Source organism: Camelus dromedarius, chromosome 7 (genome assembly GCF_036321535.1).
Source record: "Camelus dromedarius isolate mCamDro1 chromosome 7, mCamDro1.pat, whole genome shotgun sequence".
Lineage (NCBI taxonomy): Eukaryota > Metazoa > Chordata > Mammalia > Artiodactyla > Camelidae > Camelus > Camelus dromedarius.
In genome coordinates, this window is record NC_087442.1 from 45,964,585 (window position 1) to 45,983,034 (window position 18,450).

The following is an 18,450-nucleotide window of genomic DNA, read 5'->3' on the forward strand; positions in this document are numbered from 1 at the left end:
AATAATGTTGGTGTTAAGGGGTTGGAGGAGTTTTTTGGTTCTAACTCCTTACAACAGTGGTTTCTGCTTAATCTTATTTGGGTCATGGAGCCTTTAAAAATTTTGGAAAAAGAAATTTGCACTCTGTCTTCCTAGGAAAAGTGCACTTAAGAAAAACAACTGTTTACTTTTAGAATATACACCAGCTTTCTAATAGTGGATAGTTAACTTTGTGAAGTGATTGTCAGGAGAAAGGAATTGAGAGGGATTTGCAGAAAACCAGTAGAACATAGAAATTCAGGGACATTATACATATACCTCTCTTAAGGTAAAATCTCCTGTCAAATAGAAATTCCCCCTGGATTCAAGAAAAATAGTTTTGTTTTTTTTTTTGGAATATTCAGAACATTTGAATTTCATAGCACCTTGAGAACTATGAAGCACACGTATTTATTATTTCACTATGGTAATTAAAAGCCTATTATTTGTAATATAAAGAAAGTTTTATATGTTGAAAATGTCTACCCCTGATATCAGACTTAATGCTTTGGCTGTATGGATTTTCTTTTTCCCACTCAGATAAATTTGAAATTAAGTGGATTTAATGGTCGAAATCAGTGCATTTTTGTATTACATGAATGACACTTTAAAAGGTGAGAAATCTACTATCAATAAGGAATGATGAATATAGAAAACAAGAAAGATCTAACTAACTTCCAAGAAAGCAAATACACACATAAATGGAATAACAGACTTTGCCAATTTAAGCTCTCACAAACACTATGTGAGAGGAAGATCTTCTCTGGAAACAAGGTGTTGAGATATTACTAAAGGAAAATAAGCTTCTATTCTCTGAATTATTTATACCTCAAAGTTATTTCAAAATGAAATTAAGATAATTTTCAGAAGCAATATGGCGAGATAAAAACTTGATAGAGCCAAAGGGGAAAAAGTAAGACTGCATGGTATTGGTACAAAATGTGCACACTATGGAGTCCTATATACTTCACAGTGATTTCATGAATTCTGCCCTACACATACTTGTTATTGACCCTAAAAAGGCTGTCCAATTGGAAACCCATGCATGGTGTTCATAAGGTTAAAAAGAAGGTAAGTTACTTAACATACAAACCAGCTATGAATCCTCACAGCATTCTGTGATGTGAAATCTAGGTACATATAATAATACCCCTTTTTCCTTGGGTATATGTTCCAAGGCTTTCAGTGGATGCTTGAAACCATTGGGTGGCACTGAACCTTACACTACACTGTTCTCTTTAAGTATATACCTGTGGTAAATTTTGTAAGTTAGGCACAGTAAGAGATTAGTAAAGTAGAACAGTTATACCAATACACTGTAATGAAAGTTATGTGAATGTTTTCTCAAAGTGTACTCCCTTGTGATAGTGTGACATAAATTCCGATGTGTTGAGATGAAGTATGACATGGCATTGTTAGGGCATTGTTGACCTGATGATATATAGGAGGATCATCTGCTTCAGGTGATGCTGGATCATGGATCTATGATGATGTCTATGGTTGGGAACCCTAGGCAGGATGGTGTGAAGTTTATCACACTACTCAGAAAGGCATGCATCTTAAAAACTTGAGTTGTTTGTTTCTGGAATTTTTAATATTTCTGGACCGTGGTTGACCTTGGGTAACTGAAGCCGCAGAAAGCTAAAGGGGAGGGACTATTATATTTCTATGGTAATTCAATTCAGGAGTAGATTTTCATGGCATAGTTTTCAGACTACTCCAACTATTGCTTTTTTGTGTATATATTTGCAAGGTTACTATCTTGATGCAGGGATGTAACTGGCAACATACTTTAAGATGAGTTGGAGATAAAGTTGACAGAACACTTAAAAAAACTCTTCAAAGTGAGGGCCTAAATAGACTCCTACTTCCCCCTCCGAGGTGGACATGGATAGATGGGTAATTGAAATGTCACAGTTTCAGAATATAGAGTGTGGCTCTGATCACTTTAATTTGGAAAAGTAAAAGTATATATAAAGGGGAGAATAGAGAATGCTTAATTTGTAGCGTTTCAGTTGGAAATGGATGGTGGTGATGGTTGTACAACAGTGAATGTACTTAATGCCAGAGATTTGTGCACTGACATGGAAAATTTTATGTATAGTTTACACGCAAAAAAAAAAAAAAACCCAAACCCTGAAATAAATAGCCACACATGTCTAACTTGGTACTCTTTCACTGTGGTGTATTGTACAATTTGAAAGCTGTGAAATGATTAGTTAACCAACTGAGGTAATTAGTTGTAACAGTGCCTGTTACTCCTTACGGAGTAAGTGTCCAGTAAATACACGTATAAATGAATGAACATAGAGAAATGATTGGTAAGGCCCATTAACTTATGAAATTCCCAGTCTAAAAGTTCCAAGTTAAAGAGCTGAAGTATAAAAGGAGTATGATATAAGGGATGTAGGCTGAAAATATATTCAATCATGATGACCCTAAAAAGTGGTTCAGAATCACTTTTAATATAAATCTGTTTAATAAAGGAGGAGAAATGGCAATTTAGCAATTACAAAAGTACTGTTAAGTCACCTTGAAAATTCATTTTTCTGAAACTGAAATCCCTGATGTCAGATAAGTGAAGCACTGTTTGATACTTAAAAAAATTAAAGGAAGAGAAGTCACAATGGAAAGTTTTTTTTTGAAATGTAAAAAGGGATATGAATTTATTTTTAAGTACTGTACATTAAAAATTATTTCTTTGTAAAGTCATACTTGTATCCAATAGAACTTTTAATACAGTTTTAAATTATGGTTTGTATGCTCTGGTTTCTCAGGATTATTTAGGATTTACACTTTTTAATATAAATGTAGTAAGTGTGAGACTCAAAGGAAGAAAACAAGAAACATTTCTTGTTGTCTTGTATACATGGATCCTGAATCCATTTTTACATTACTGAACAGGAAGACCTATAAACATTCCAATCCTTACCCCAAATTTGTATAAATGTTTAATAGAGTTCCAGCCAGAACACTGCTGCATCCATCAGGGTGTCATCTTAAATTCCAGTAAACATTTAGACTTAGAAAATTGTATTAATCCACATTTGACATCATATTCACTTAGAAAATATAGGACAGGAAGCAGCATGCAGTAGAGCAGCACCAAGGATTCGACAGGAGACCTTGTAGCAGTCCACATAGCAGTACAATGATGAAGGTGATGAAGCAAGGTGATGAAATCCACATTGTGCAAGTGCAGGAGCCACGGCTTTCAAAGTTTATGTGTAAGTAACCAGTATCTTTTGTAACATGCATCCCTTCCAAAGTTCCCACTTCCAGGAATTTCCATGCCTAGTTATGTCACTGCACTCAGAAGCTTCAAAGTATGGTGTCCCCATCAGATGTTTCCAGTCCAGATGCAATTTACCAATCAAGTCATTTTTGCCGTAAGTACATGTGACAGAGTTGACATAGTATCATCAGGGTGCCAGAGAAACAAATTAAGTGAAAGGTCAAATCGTCATGCAGAAAGGAGAAGGGTTTTTGTCAACTGCTTATAATAACCCCAACAAGATGGGAGGGCTGGGAGGAATGGATGAAGTTATTCCAAAGATCACATGGAAGGATGTACTTAGAAATGAATAAACAATCAGAGGAACAGAATCCAGAATAGATGTAAGTACATACGAGAATTTATAGATAAAGATGACATTTCACTGTGAAAGCAAAAGGACAAATCAAAAGATGGTACAACTATTTAGAAGAAAAATTTAGACCCTTGCCTCATATTAATATAAATTACAAGTGGATTAAATGTGAAAAATGAAGCCATAAATTACCATTTGGCAACCATGATAGTAATAAGACAAGCAAGACTTAAATGGATGCCAAAACTAGGGTAAAAGTTTGAGGAATAGTGAGAAACACATAGTCTGAAAATCTGTCCCCAGACGATACTTGCTAATTACAAAAGAAAATGTTTGTACAGTTGACCCTTGAACAATGTGAAGGGTTAATCTGTGTATAATTTACAGTTGGTTATCTGTATCTGCAGTTCCTCTACATCCTCAGACTCAACCAACCAGACCATGTAGTGCTGTAGTATTTACTATTGAAAATTACCCACATGTAAGTGGACCTGCACAATTCAAAGTCACATTGTTCAAGGGTCAACTGTAATTGTACACTGGAGAAATCTGGCAGACACCCCTTAACCAAGTGATCAAAGTTTACATCACCAGTAATGGGACTAATGGACATCACATGATTCCTGGTATAAAGCACTAAGGACAATACCACTTTTGTGGCATTCCACAAAAAAAATAAAACTTGACTCTAATCATGGAAGAAATGAGATAACCCCCAATTGAGAGGCATTCTATAAAGTAATCTGTATGCTTCAAAAATACGTCATGAAAGGAAAGACTGAGGAATACTCCAGATTAAAGAAGACTGAAAAGAACAATGCAAGCAATGATCTGGGGTTGTCTTGTATTCTTTCTAAAATATGATCTTTAAATTGTTTCATTGCTTTCAGTCATAGGGATTCATACCATTTATTAATTCCTCTATCTCTTTAAAAATCAGCTTTATTGTACAGTTTCCATAAAATTGTATTCATTATTTGTAAGTATATAATCTGATTTTATTAAATGTATACAGTCAGGTTTTATGTTAATTTTTAATCTACTTCAACAGTTAAACAGAACACAAATCTTCTCATATCAATAATTATTCTTAGTACTTCTTTAATACTTACCATATGAGAGAGTTATTTCTGTAAATTGACTTTCCAGACACACTGAATCGGTGTGGGAAAGAATGTTAAATTTGATTTTAAGTAAAAGTTAATTAAGTTCTCACTAAACTAAAGGTTACTCTACTTTTAGGTGACAGAGGTGTCATGAGAAAACAAAGTCCTAACCAAAATCTTATTTAGTGAAACAGTTTTCATTCTATAGCCTGTAGACTATGTAGTAAAAGGTCCTACAATTTCCACAGTAAAATACAATTAGACTTAATTTTAAAGTGCGTGAGGATTGTTAAAAAGTTGTTTATTGGATTAAAAGCAGGAAGCTAACACATTTTTAAAATTTCAAGTTAAAGGACTTTCTGACTAAAAGTCAATTGATGATAAAATTCAATTAAGCAGATTACTCCAACAGATGATAAAAACTTTACTAAATCTTAACATGAATCTTCATAGAAATGGGCCTAACTTTGAGTTAAACATGTTGATATTATATGGCACTTCAAGTCCAAATTGGACATCTGGGTTTAGAATTCTAAGTCATCTCGTGAGCAACAGGACAGAGTTAAATAACTAACATTTTAATGTGTTTATATCTTAAGATATACCCACTTATTTTACTTAATAATTGCCAAACTCAATAATTTCTCTTAAATTTAAATATCCACTTCTAGAAATATACCTTTAATATACATGAACATGGGCACAAATATTCACATATAAACTTCCTTACTGAGGCAACTTAAGTGTTCATCAACAGAAAAGTAGTAAAATCATGTTATGGCAACCCATTCAATACTGGTTAGTAATTAAAAAATGAAAAAAACATTAAGAAAATAATAGGATCTATATGTACTGATATAAAACTATCCAAGATATATTGGTAAAGTGAAAAGCATCAAAGGTGTAGAACAGTATGTATTCTATGCTGCCATTTGTGTATTTGTATGGGTGTGTTGTGTATGTGTTCACACATGAAATGGAGATATGTACGTTTTCTGTAATGGTAATTTCCTCTGGGGAGGGGAACTATTTGATTGCAGGTCACAAATTGAAGACAGACTTAATTTTCACAGTACGTTATTTAGTACTGTTTGAATTTTTTTTAATGTGTGTATTATCTATTTAAAATAACATAACCAAAGTATGATTTTTTAATTTCTAAAGATAAAATGTATAATTTTAAAATATAGAGTGATATGTATACTTCACCTGATTCACTGAAAAATATTTCTCAATATTCAGGGGGAAATTTTTTTTGGATAAATGTATTCAAGGAGAAAAAAAAGAAAACCTCTTACTTGGAAGAATCTCTTAGTTACCATTTTTAAATTCATACAGCCCTTTAAAATTGGTCATGTGGATAAGTAGTCCATAAATGCTTAATTAATCTTTCAGGCTGTTTTGTTTTGTTTTGTTTTATCATTTAGGTAAACATTCTAGATTGGAACCTTAGGGTTGAGATATGTCTTAAAATGACCTAATCCACCACTCCATCTAATGATCGAATCCCCTCTAGAACAAGATACTTCTTACAGTAGATAGTTTAAAGAAATGAGTCTTAACCTAGAGTCCATGGCTAAGGAAATTAACCTAGCTGAAATTTAGAGAGATCATGAAACTTTTAATATATATTCAGAAATATATGTGTTTGTGTTTATTCTTCTAAAGAATTTAGTGCTCCCATCAGATTCTAAAAGGTGTTCATAACCCTCCTAAAAAATAAGGCCTTTCAGGCTAATAGAATTGAACCTATGTACAGTTTGAAAATAATGAGTGCAAATACTGATGTTGGGAGTCCACATTTTTCATTTGTAAAAAAAGGAGTAACAGAAGATGAGGAAGATCTCTGTTGTGTTGGATTTGAATTGGAGGTACCAGCATGAGCTTAGTCATATTAAAAGATATTTCCTTTTATCACTGTTACCCTCCATAGAGACAGAAAGCTTAAACACACCACTTTCTATAAGAAATAGATACATTTATTAAAGAACTAATTCAGGAAAAATCTCCAGGCCCAGATGGTTTCAAAGAGTAATTCTGACAAGGCTCTAAAAACCTGATAATCCCAAGGTTATCCAAATTGTTTCAGAGAATTTAAAAAAAAAATCCAAATTGTCTTGTGAAGCTAGTTAATGTTGATACCTAAAATTAATAAAGGTTGACAAAACAAAACTACAAATTTTACTTAAGAACAATGCAGGTGAGAGGCTATAGCTCAGTGGTAGCGTGCAAGCTTAGCATGCACAAGGTCCTGGGTTCAATCCTCAGTACCTACATTAAAAATAAAATAAATGTAATTAACCCTTGTAAAAAAAAGCTTAAAAATAATTTTTTGTTGTTGTTTTTAACATGTTTTTATTGAGTTATAGTCATTTTACAGTGTTGTGTCAAATTCCAGTGTAGAGCACAATTTTTCAGTTATACATGAACATAGATATATTCATTGTCACATTTTTTTTTGCTGTGAGCAAAAAATAATTTCTAAAAAGATTTTAAAGTAGGTTTTAAAAAAATAACTATGCAAATATTCTGAATGAGATATTAGCAAGTAGAATCAACAGCACATTAAAAGCAAATACACCCAGCTCATACAACTTAATAACAAAAAAAAAAAAAACCCAATCCAAAAATGAGCATAAGACCTAAACAAGCAATTCTCCAATGAAGACATAAAAATGGCCAAGTAGGTACATTAAAATCAAGAGAAATGCAAATCAAAACTACAATGAGTTACTACCCAACACTAATTAGAATGGCCATCATTAAAAAGTCCACAAATGATAAATGCTGGAGAGGGTGTGGAGAAAAGAGAACTCTCCTACACTGTTGGTGGGAATGTAGTTTGGTGCAGCCATTAAAGAAAACAGTATAGAGATTCCTTTGAAAAATCAAAAATAAACTTACCATATGATCCAGCAATCCCACTCCTGGCATATCTCGAGAGGAAACTATTAATTCAAAAAGATACATGCACCCCAATGTTCATAGCAGCATTATTTACAATAGCCAAGACATGGAAATAACCTAAATGTCCATCAATAGATGACTGGATAAAGAAGTTGTGGTATACAATGGAATACTACTCAGCCAGAAAAAGAATAAAATAATGCCATTTGCAGGAACATGGATGGACCTAGAGATTGTCATTCTAAGTGAAGTAAGCCAGAAAGAGAAAGAAAAATACCATATGGTATCACTTACATGTGGAATCTAAAAAAAAAAAAAAAGACACAAATGAATTTATCTACAAAACAGAAACAGACATAGAAAACAAACTTATGGTTACCAGGGAGGAAAGAGGATGGGAAGGATAAATTGGGAGTTCAAGATTTGCAGATACTAAGTACCATATATAAAATCGATAAACAAGTTTATATTGTACAGCACAGGGAACTATATTCAGTATCTTATAGTAACCTATAATGAAAAAATATGAAAACAAATACATGTGTGACTGAAACATTATGCTGTACACCAGAAATTGACAACACTGTAAACTGATTATACTTAAATAAAAAATTTAAAAAACACACCAAGGGGAATTTATTCCATATATATATAAGGATGTGTAACAGTAGGAAGTACAGTAATATAATTAATCATATTAACAGTCTAAGGAGAAAAATCATATCATTTCCAGTTTTCTAAAGGCTTTTGACAAAACTCAATATCCCTGTTTTTTTAAAAAAAACTTAAGAAAATGTAAATATGAGTTGATACTTTCTTAAAATGGTTATATATATATACACAAACAACAATCTTAAAGTCTTAGGGCCAGCATCTTAGTGGAGAAACAGATGAGGCATTCCCATTAAGATCAGTAAACAAAGTAAAAATGTCTACTACCTCCATTACTACGTAACAGGAGGTAGTAAATGCAATTAGGTAAAAGGAAAATTAGAGGCATTAAGACTGGAAAAAATGAAGTAAAAAAGTCTCTATTTGCAGTTAATATGAAAATATACTGTACATAGAAAACCAAAAACCATCAATGGTAAAACAAACATGAATAATAAGTGAATTCACATACAAGGTAACAACATATAAATCAACATGCAAAAACCAGTGGCCTTCAAATGTATAAACCTTTCCAGTTAGAAGATACAATGGAAAAGAAAATCCACGTACAATAGCAACAATAAAGATCAAATATGTAGGAATACTTAAGAGAATTTTACAATTCTTTTGGAAAGACATCAAAGTAGGAAAAGAGATGCTTTACTCTTGGATAGGACAATATCAAATGGGTGACAATTCTTCCCAAATTAACATAAATTCAACACAAGTCATCCATTTTAACATTTTTTTAATTAATAAACTTTATTTATTTTAGAGCAGTTTTAACAGGTTCATGGCAAAATTAGGTGTAAAGTATAGAGAGTTCTCATATACCCCTATCCAAGTTTTCTTCTTCTCTTAGGGATAGATACAATGATTCTAAAGTTTATTTGCAAAATTAAACCTGCTGAAATAGCTGTGAAAACCCTGGGCAGGGGAGCAACAAACCAAGACTATCCTTGCCACATATTAAAATATACTATAAAATCTCCATAATTAGAACAGTGTGGTAGAAGCCCATGAAAAGACAGGAGATAAGTGAGTGTAACCTAAAGTCTAGAGATAGACCAATGTACATATGGAAAATGAGTACTTTTGAAAGGCAGCCTTCTGAAATCATTGAGGAAATGATGGACTTTTTAAGGGACCTGATTAAACTTACAAGCTTCTGCACAGCAAAGGAAACCGTAAGTAAAACAAAACGACAACCTACGGAATGGGAGAAAATTTTTGCAAATGAAACTGACAAAAGCTTGATCTCCAGAATATATAAGCAGCTCATATGACTTAATAAGAAAAAAATAAACAACCCAATCCAAAAATAGGCAGAAGACCTAAACAAGCAATTCTCCAAGGAAGAAATACAAATGATCAATAAGCACATGAAAAAATGCTCAGTATCACTAATTATCAGAGAAATGCAAATCAAAACTATGATGAGGTATCAGCTCACACCAGTCAGAATGGCCATCATTCAAAAGTTCACAAATGACAAATGCTGGAGAGGCTGTGGAGAAAAGGGAACCCTCCTCCACTGCTGGTGGGAATGCAGTTTGGTGCAGCCACTGTGGAAAACAGTACGGAGATTCCACAAAAGACTAGGAATAGACTTAACATATGACCCAGGAATTCCACTCCTGGGCATGTACCCAGAAGGAACCCTACTTCAAAAAGACACCTGCATCCCAGTGTTCACAGCAGCACTATTTACAATAGCCAAGACATGGAAATAACTTAAATGTCCATCAACAGATGATTGGATAAAGAAGAGGTGGTATATTTATACAACGGAATACTATTCAGCCATAAAAAACCGACATAACGCCATTTGCAGCAACATGAATATTCCTGGAGAATGTCATTCTAAGTAAAGGAAGCCAGAAAGAGAAAGAAAAATACCATACGAGATCGCTCATATGTGGAATTAAAAAAAAAACATAAATGCAAAACAGAAGCTGACTTATAGACATAGAATACAAACTTGTGGTTGCCGGGAGCAGGGGTAGGGTGGGAAGGGATAGACTGGAAGTTCAAAATTTGTAGATACTGACAGGCATATTTAGAATAGATAAACAAGATTATGCTGTATAGCACAGGGAAATATATACAAGATCTTGCAGTAGCTCACAGTGAAAAAAAAAATGACAATGAATATATGTATGTTCATATATAACTGAAAAGTTGTGCTCTACACTGGAATTTTACACAACATTGTAAAATGACTATAACTCAATACAAAAATGTTTAAAAAATTAAAAAAAAAAAAAGATGAGTGGCTCAATTCCTCACAAGACATTTCTTCAGTGTGTATGGTATGAATTCCTGGGCTTGCTAGCCCAAGGAATTTCACTTAGCTAACTACAGTGCAAGTAGATTTAGAATATTTTTCAGCAGATTAATCCTTTGGAAAAAAAAAACTATGATCTCATAGTGTGAGAAAAATGCAACTAGTAGCATATTGTTTCCTACATAAACAAAAGTTTACAAAAATTTTAAAGATCACTCATTAGATGAAATCATAATAGAATAGACAAGAATATATTGGCTTAAGATAGAAATTTATCTCACTATTTAACACTATGTATAGTCAAGGTGTGAGTTTAATTAGTTTTGCTTTCTTGAATCTTAATGGTTTCCGCCTGCAGAAGGTAAAAGTGAGTACTGAAGTTTAGCTAGAATTCATGTTTGATTTTATAAGTAGTAGAACCAAAAAACAAATGATGTCCAAGAGTTCATGAAATATATTTGCTCCTTCTCTCCTTAAGAGTGATGCTAGGTTTGTTATAGCTCACTGGCAGAGCACATGCCTAGCGTGCGCAAGGTCCTGGTTACAATCCCAAGTACATCCATTTAAAAATAAACAAATAAACCTACCCCCTGCAAAAAAAAAAAAGTGCTGCTAAATAGGGTTTCCCCTTGGGGTGATGAAAATGTTCTGGAACAAGACAGTGGTGGTGGTCACCCACCATGATGAATGTACTAAATGCCACTGGACTGTGCATTTTAATACGATCAAAATGGTGAATTTTTAAAAAGTGCTGCTAGAGTTTCTAAGGATTGGTGCCTAGGGGACAAACGCCCACTCACCATTCCTCTCACCCTTATTTATAAGTGAGATTTTTCAAAAAAATGAATTCTGCTACAATTACAACTCTCTAAATGGAAATTTCTTATCCTTTAGCATATGCCGCATTTCTCCCTAGCAAATGAACCTAATTATGATATAAAACTCCATGTTGGCTGTGATAGAAGTTTCTCCAGAAAGTATTTAAACACTAAGTGGCAAAAACTAAGCTGTAAGCAAAGTCATCCTTGGGTAGCAGTTTCCTGTTTCAGTAGATTCAGTAAAACGATAGAGCTGGAAAGGGCTTTAAAGATCACTTAGTTCAGCCCATCATTTTCAAATTAGGGAACGGCCAGATAAAATTATAAGGCTCAACTTCTGTGTAACATCATTAGGTGAACCTAATCTTTTTGATCATTAGTAGGTTAGAGTATCCTACCTGTGGGGACGTGACAGCGTGCTGACAGGATGATTTCTACTTACCACTTTAACATACTGGCTCACAGTTACCTATTCTTTTTTTGCCCAAGAACATGAAGAGTGCAAAATAAGCTTCAATCTAGGTAAGAGGAAAAATGAGAGGCTCTGCTCCAAGCAGTAACCAATACCCTGAAAAGAAATTGATGTGTTAGCATGTATAGTTGCATATAAACAGCAGCCTGAAATACAGGTCCAAAAACCTGAAATCTACCTACCCTGGGTGATACTCATACATTACTGAAACAAGACAGAAAACAAATTTTACTTTCACAAAATTATAGTGAACCCATGCCTGGATGTTGAATATTGCTCCAAAAACAATAAAAGTGAGACAGATAACTGGGAAAAGGCAACAAATGACCAAAGACATCCATCAATGGGTATCTTAAGGGAAGAGACTGAGAGAACCAGTACACTATAAACTAGAACATTAAAATAAGGGTATATGATTGAGGTTCAAAAATTGCTGAAAAGAACCGGTGGGATGAGTGTGAACTTGTTTGGTATTTAGGATTAGAAAGCATACTTGCAATCTTGAGAGATATTTGGAAAAAAGAAAGTTCTTTAGAGGGTAAGTGGTGAGCTTCTTGTGGCCCCTTCCAGCCAATCTCTGTTGGGACAAGATAAACCAAGAAACCACTGATAGAAAAAAAGATTAAATAGTTTATTTGATAGAGTCATTGTTTTTTGAAGGCACTTTAATATTTTCTAATCATTTAGATATGTTCAAGAAGGGCTTAGATGAATTCCTAAATACAGTCTTCAAAATGGGCCATTAAAGAAAGTTAAGGGCTTTTGGGGTACATTGCTGACATTTTAAAGTGTTGCATAAATGGCATTTATCAGCTGCCTCTTACGGTGTGGTAAACAAGGACCACAACTTACACATCATTCTCTCTCCTGCACAGTGTCCTACACCTCTGGGGGCTCAAACATTTATTGAGTAAGTAAGTAAACACTACTTCACCCACTGTTTTTTGATGACACTTATTAGAGAATTACAGACTTGAACAAATCCAGTTCAAAATATACCCAATACACACGTCTTCACAGAAAAATGTATCTGCTATGTTCATCACTTTCATAATCTAGTGATTATATAAACCATTTTTGTTAGCTAACCACATAATGAAACTTTATGATATTATACTACTACATTTTGGATAATGCTATTTGATATCATCCATCATGAAATGAGAAATGTAAAAATTAAGGATTCCATAAAAATCAATGTATATATTTCACTCTCTGAAAATTATAGCTATTTCAAACTGGAAGATGAAATGAGTTTAACTTCCTAGAATTCCATTTGATAATTTACATGAGGTTCTCAGCAACTTTACTTTTTTAACTTGAAAATTATTGTTTAAGGAGTTTGAGATCACAGACTGGCTCTTTTTCTGGACAATTTTACCATTTCTTCTCTTAAAATAGGACGATATCACAGGACTACATCGTAAAGACTTCATGTTTACTCAGTATACTTTGCCAAATGCAACAAAAATCATTCATACATAGTTTCCTTTGAATTTACTTCTGCTCTCTATTCTTATTTTTTAGAAGTTAAGTCTGTGTATGAAGTGATAAAAGTTTATAATGCTCTATTTGACATGATTGTACTGATAATAAATTACGACCAAAGATTTTTCAGCACCTTCACAAAATTGAAAATGATAGAGCTTTCATGTATTTTGGTTCAGGAGAAGTAGTCTGTATTCTCAATCCCTGAGTAGCTAGCTTTTTCTTTGAAACAGGGTCACTATATGCCTTTTAGTGTGTGGGGTAGAGTGTTTTTGTACCCCAAAAATCCAAGCATTTGTATGTTCAACAACTTTAATTGAGGACTTATTTCATAAAAAGTTGGAGGTTAGATGATATCATGCATTTATTCACTGAATGAACACTATGTGTCGAGCACAATTTTAGATATTGGAAAACTACCAATAAGCAACAGACCAAAACCAAACCAAACCAAACCAAACAAAAAACCCCCGCACTCATGGAGTTTACTTAAATACAAGGATAAATCAAGCTTGCTAATCAGTTTACACTGTAACAGAGGAGATAAATGTAAAAAAAGTTTTAAATGATAAATGTCTTGCAATATACAAAGTGCTATGTTAAATTCACACTTCAAAATTCTAGTATCAGAGGAGTGAAAGATTATTTCTAGTGTCAAGGATCAGGGAAGACTTCATGGAAAATAATGACTCAGCTGAAACTAGCCTGTGTAGTCTAAGCTGTGATATGTGATACGTAATTATTTTTAATTAAGTTCATAATATTACAAAATCAAAAGAACAAAGAAAAATGAGGTTAGTTTAAAATATGATGTGCACAATGTGTCTATCTTTGACTATGTCATGGACATGAAAGATTTTCAATATGAAAAATATAACAGCACAAGGAGTAAAAGGAAAAAACAACTTGAATTTGATTGGCTTCCTTATTTTCAAACAATTATTAGTTCCAATTTTAGACCACAATGACTTTTCTCGTTAAAAAGATACTTTTAAAATGTTAGTGGAATTGAGAAGTTTTATAAACTAAAAATATCTTCTCCTATATTTGTGTTATTAATAACTCCAAAGTAGGGCTAGATTAAAAAGGCTTTTATTTTTATAAGCACTTGGAGATATAAACTAAATAAGCTGAATAATCTTTTCTGCTAAGTTATCATTGAGAGTCTTCATTTACTTTCACATTGTAAAATTTGTGTTAACGAAATATCCTTTTAATTTCCCCAGACTGAAAATTTTAGTTTCTGCAAAAATTTGAGGTAGCATACGTGAAAAAACAATAAATTCCAATGTGCTGCTTTTTTTTTTTTCCCTTTACAACTTATTATTTTAAATAAGTGAGTAATAAGACATGGCTCCTAAATCACTCCATTTGCTTGGTCAAGCTTCTCTCTCCTTCATTTTATGAGAATGAATTAAACAGATAAAATGCACAGGGATACTCATAATCACAGAGTATTAAAATCTGAATCATATAACTGTGCTCATTTCAAATACTGAAAATAAAGATTCACCTGCAGGATCTTTCTTTCTCTTAGAGCCCTGCTATTCCCATTATTTTTGCTAGTTTTTCAAGTACACTACTGCTAAAGCTATTTAGCAAGAAGGAGCAACTATGCTGAAGTTCTTTAATTCTATGGAAAAGTTTCTCCTACAAGTGTTGCTCAAATGAACGTTTCCATTCTAGAAGGGGAAAAGCCAAGCCTGATTTGTGCATTAGTCACCGTAGCATAAATGAAAATTTTATGTCTGTCTTTTTTCTAAGTAATTCTTACAAAATATTTCAAGAAACTACCGGGAATAGAAGTGAACACAGTTATTTAAACTAAGCACTTTAAATTCTTTAAATCTAACATATATGGTCTAAGTCTAATGATACTTTGTTTATCTTTAGTTTTGTCTAGTGTATTTTCCAATTGGTCTCAAGAGGCTCAAATTTTTGTTCTAACCATTTTTAATTTGTTTCTATAAAATTAAAATATCCAAATTGATACATTCTTCAGAAATCTAAGGGAAGCAGTCAGAAAATTTAAAGTCCAAATATAGTTTTTAGTAAACATTCACACTGAGTAATTTGACATTTGACTCATTGGCTGTTAAATTTTGACATTTTTGTTTTCCTTGTTGATTCTCTTTTACCCATAAATTCTGTATTATGGTAATAAGTTCTTATCTAAGTTGACGTGAAGCATGAGGATCTGATTCTAGCAGAAGGAGAACTCATGGAAATAAATAATTTGACCTGGAGAGTTGAGACAAATTTCTTACCACCTCTTGTCAGGACATTGGCTTGTGTTGGTTGGCATCAGTATGGGATTCCTTTACAGGGGAGAGATTGTCATTTGTATTCTGCTTTCCCCACCAACTTTTAACTTGGCTGCAGTACTGAAATAAGGTTTCTTAGGAGAGGGGATGTAGCTCAGTGGTAGCATGCTTAGCAGGCATGAAGTGGGTTCAATCCCCAGTACCTTCGTTAAAAAATGAATAAATAAATAAATAAAGCTAATTACCTCCCCCCAAACAAAAATAATAATAAGGTTTGCCTTCTCTGATACTGGTTATATATACACAAAATACCCTACCTGCATTATTTTCTAGTGTCAAGCCATAATCCTTTCCCCTCTTTTATTTTATAGAACTCTCTGATGTGGTCCAATAATTTCATTGATGTTCCCAGTCTTAGTCCTTTTTCTGAAAACTAAATTCCACAAATATTTGTAGAAAGTCTGCTCAGTGCCCTGCTGTGAAAAAGGTAAAAGATAGTATAGATAGTGTAACTCTCTTTACAGCTGTAGAAACAAAGACCTAGGTGGAAAAAAAAAAAAAAAAAACCGACCCAGGGTCACAGCAAGGTCAGCGACACACAGAGAAAACAGGCGACTCTGTGGCACCCACAGTTTATGAAGATCAGGAGATTTACAGGTAAATGAAGTTATTTAGGTGCAGCTTTTAATCCAGAGGCACAGACAAGGACTTTGAGCTCTGAGAACAGTCTTTGGGTTCATGTCTCCAGTTAGGGGTGGGAAGCTGGGAGGATTTATGACCAGTGACCACCACTCTGTACCAGTGTGAGCGAGTAAGAGAAGAGCTAGTGGTGGGGTGAGCTTCTGCCAGCTATTCTTGACAAAGCAGGAGACAAGAGAGGAGGGAAAAGTCTGAACTATACCACAGGGGGATATACATGAATGCATGTGTGCATGTGTGTGTGTGTGTGCGCATATGTATGTAAATAGTAGTAAATAGTACTGACATGCTCCCCCTCCTTCTGAAATTTCACTAAAGCAAAAAGAAAATAAAATTCAACCTAATGATAAATTATTGTTAATTTGGAGTAAATCCGAACATATTTTTAAAGTCTTATATGAGGAGGAACTTCTTAGCTTAATGCTCAGTATGTGAAATGGTTATTAATATAGATTCCTCAGCTCCTGGAGGTTCTGATGTGGCTGGGACTTGAATCAAGCTTTCTCTAGAAAAATCATGGGATCTTCTTCTAAACCAGCCTTTCACACTGAACTGATTTTACCTGTTTGGGATAGTTTAAATGAGATCCTGGGTAGAGTAAATGAGGTGAACCAGGTGAATTTTTTTTTCCCCAAGTTTTCTTCTACCTTCAAGTCTTTTGCCTTTAGTTTGAAAGACATGCAGAACCTTTGGTCAGGATAAATGTTGGTGGTTTTTTAGAAAGTAATCATATTGGGTTTGGGCAAACCTCACCTTGGGTCAGTTTCCTTATCACCAAAAATAGGAAAAAAGTATTTTTACTACTTTCCACTCAGGATTGTTACATGGTTTCATTCAGTGGTAAACACATCTCAGCCCTGTCACTGAGCTAGCTGTGTGTCTATCTGCACTGAACTTCCTTGGCCTCAATTTCCTCAGCGGTAGAATGGGAATATAGCAGATCCCTAAAAATCCTCCCAGTCCTCAAATTACGGAATTGCCTTATAATAAACAAGTTCAACTGAAAGTCATATAAAAGAGAAGATAACTCTGTACAATTCCCTAATTAAACACACCAATAAAAAGCCCAAACTTCCTTATACAAAGAATCCAAGAATTTGGAATAAATATATATATATATATAAAGGGTGGGGGTAGATACTCTCCCACTTTGAGTCGGTTAGTACTAAGGTCTAATATGTATGCCTCAACCTCTTTCTCTTTTCCATTAAATAAAAAGTGCTAACAGTATACATTTCCAAAGACAAAATCTTAACCACCAAAATTACATTTTAGAGAAATTGTAACTATTTACTATAGTGAATCTAGATATCTTCTGGTTCACACAGCCTTTTCCTGTTACAAGTGCTTTAAACACTTTGACTTCCCTTTACACCACAGAGTCTGCTTTCTTGACTTTACATCCACTCTAGCCTGTACTTTTAAAAACAACAATTTATTTGCATATTTATAGTGGTATATCCATAGTAGAATGTAAAATCCATAGTCTATAACCTCAGTTACACAGCACGATCACTTTGGTGGCAATTTGCTTGAGTTGTACTGCTTTTGGAATGAAGTTCTGTTTAAATACCCAACTTCTAATCAGTTACATATACATAAATCAAATTCTCCAATATCCTTAAATTATCTGTAAGATTATTTTTAAAAAATCAGCAAAACCTTTTTTATGAGATTATAAATGCCATTACATTTGTTAGTTTTTAATAGGCTGTATTTCAAGCTTTCATAGAAAAATTAGAAGGAAAAGATCATATTTTAATCCACAGATAATAGATTTTAACAAAATATCTAACAGTCTTCAGCTTAACTTTCACATTTTCAAATTTATTTCAAGGAAACATGAAAAATATTGAAAAAACAATGTAATTGGTTTTTATATCACATATAAAGTTACATTAAATGAAATCACAAACTATTAAAAAGAGATTCTTCCCATTATAATTAGTAATAACTGCAAACTAACAATACATTCAAGTCTTAACTGTTACAGACTTTAAACAACAAAAACTATAAGCTTGATCACTGGATTTAATTGTGGGAGGATATTTTAATTTTTAGCTTAATCAAAGCATCCTGATTTTGGTCTTTTTCTTACTTATACATCTTCTCTGCACTGTGGTTGTAATATATTTATTTCTATTACCTAT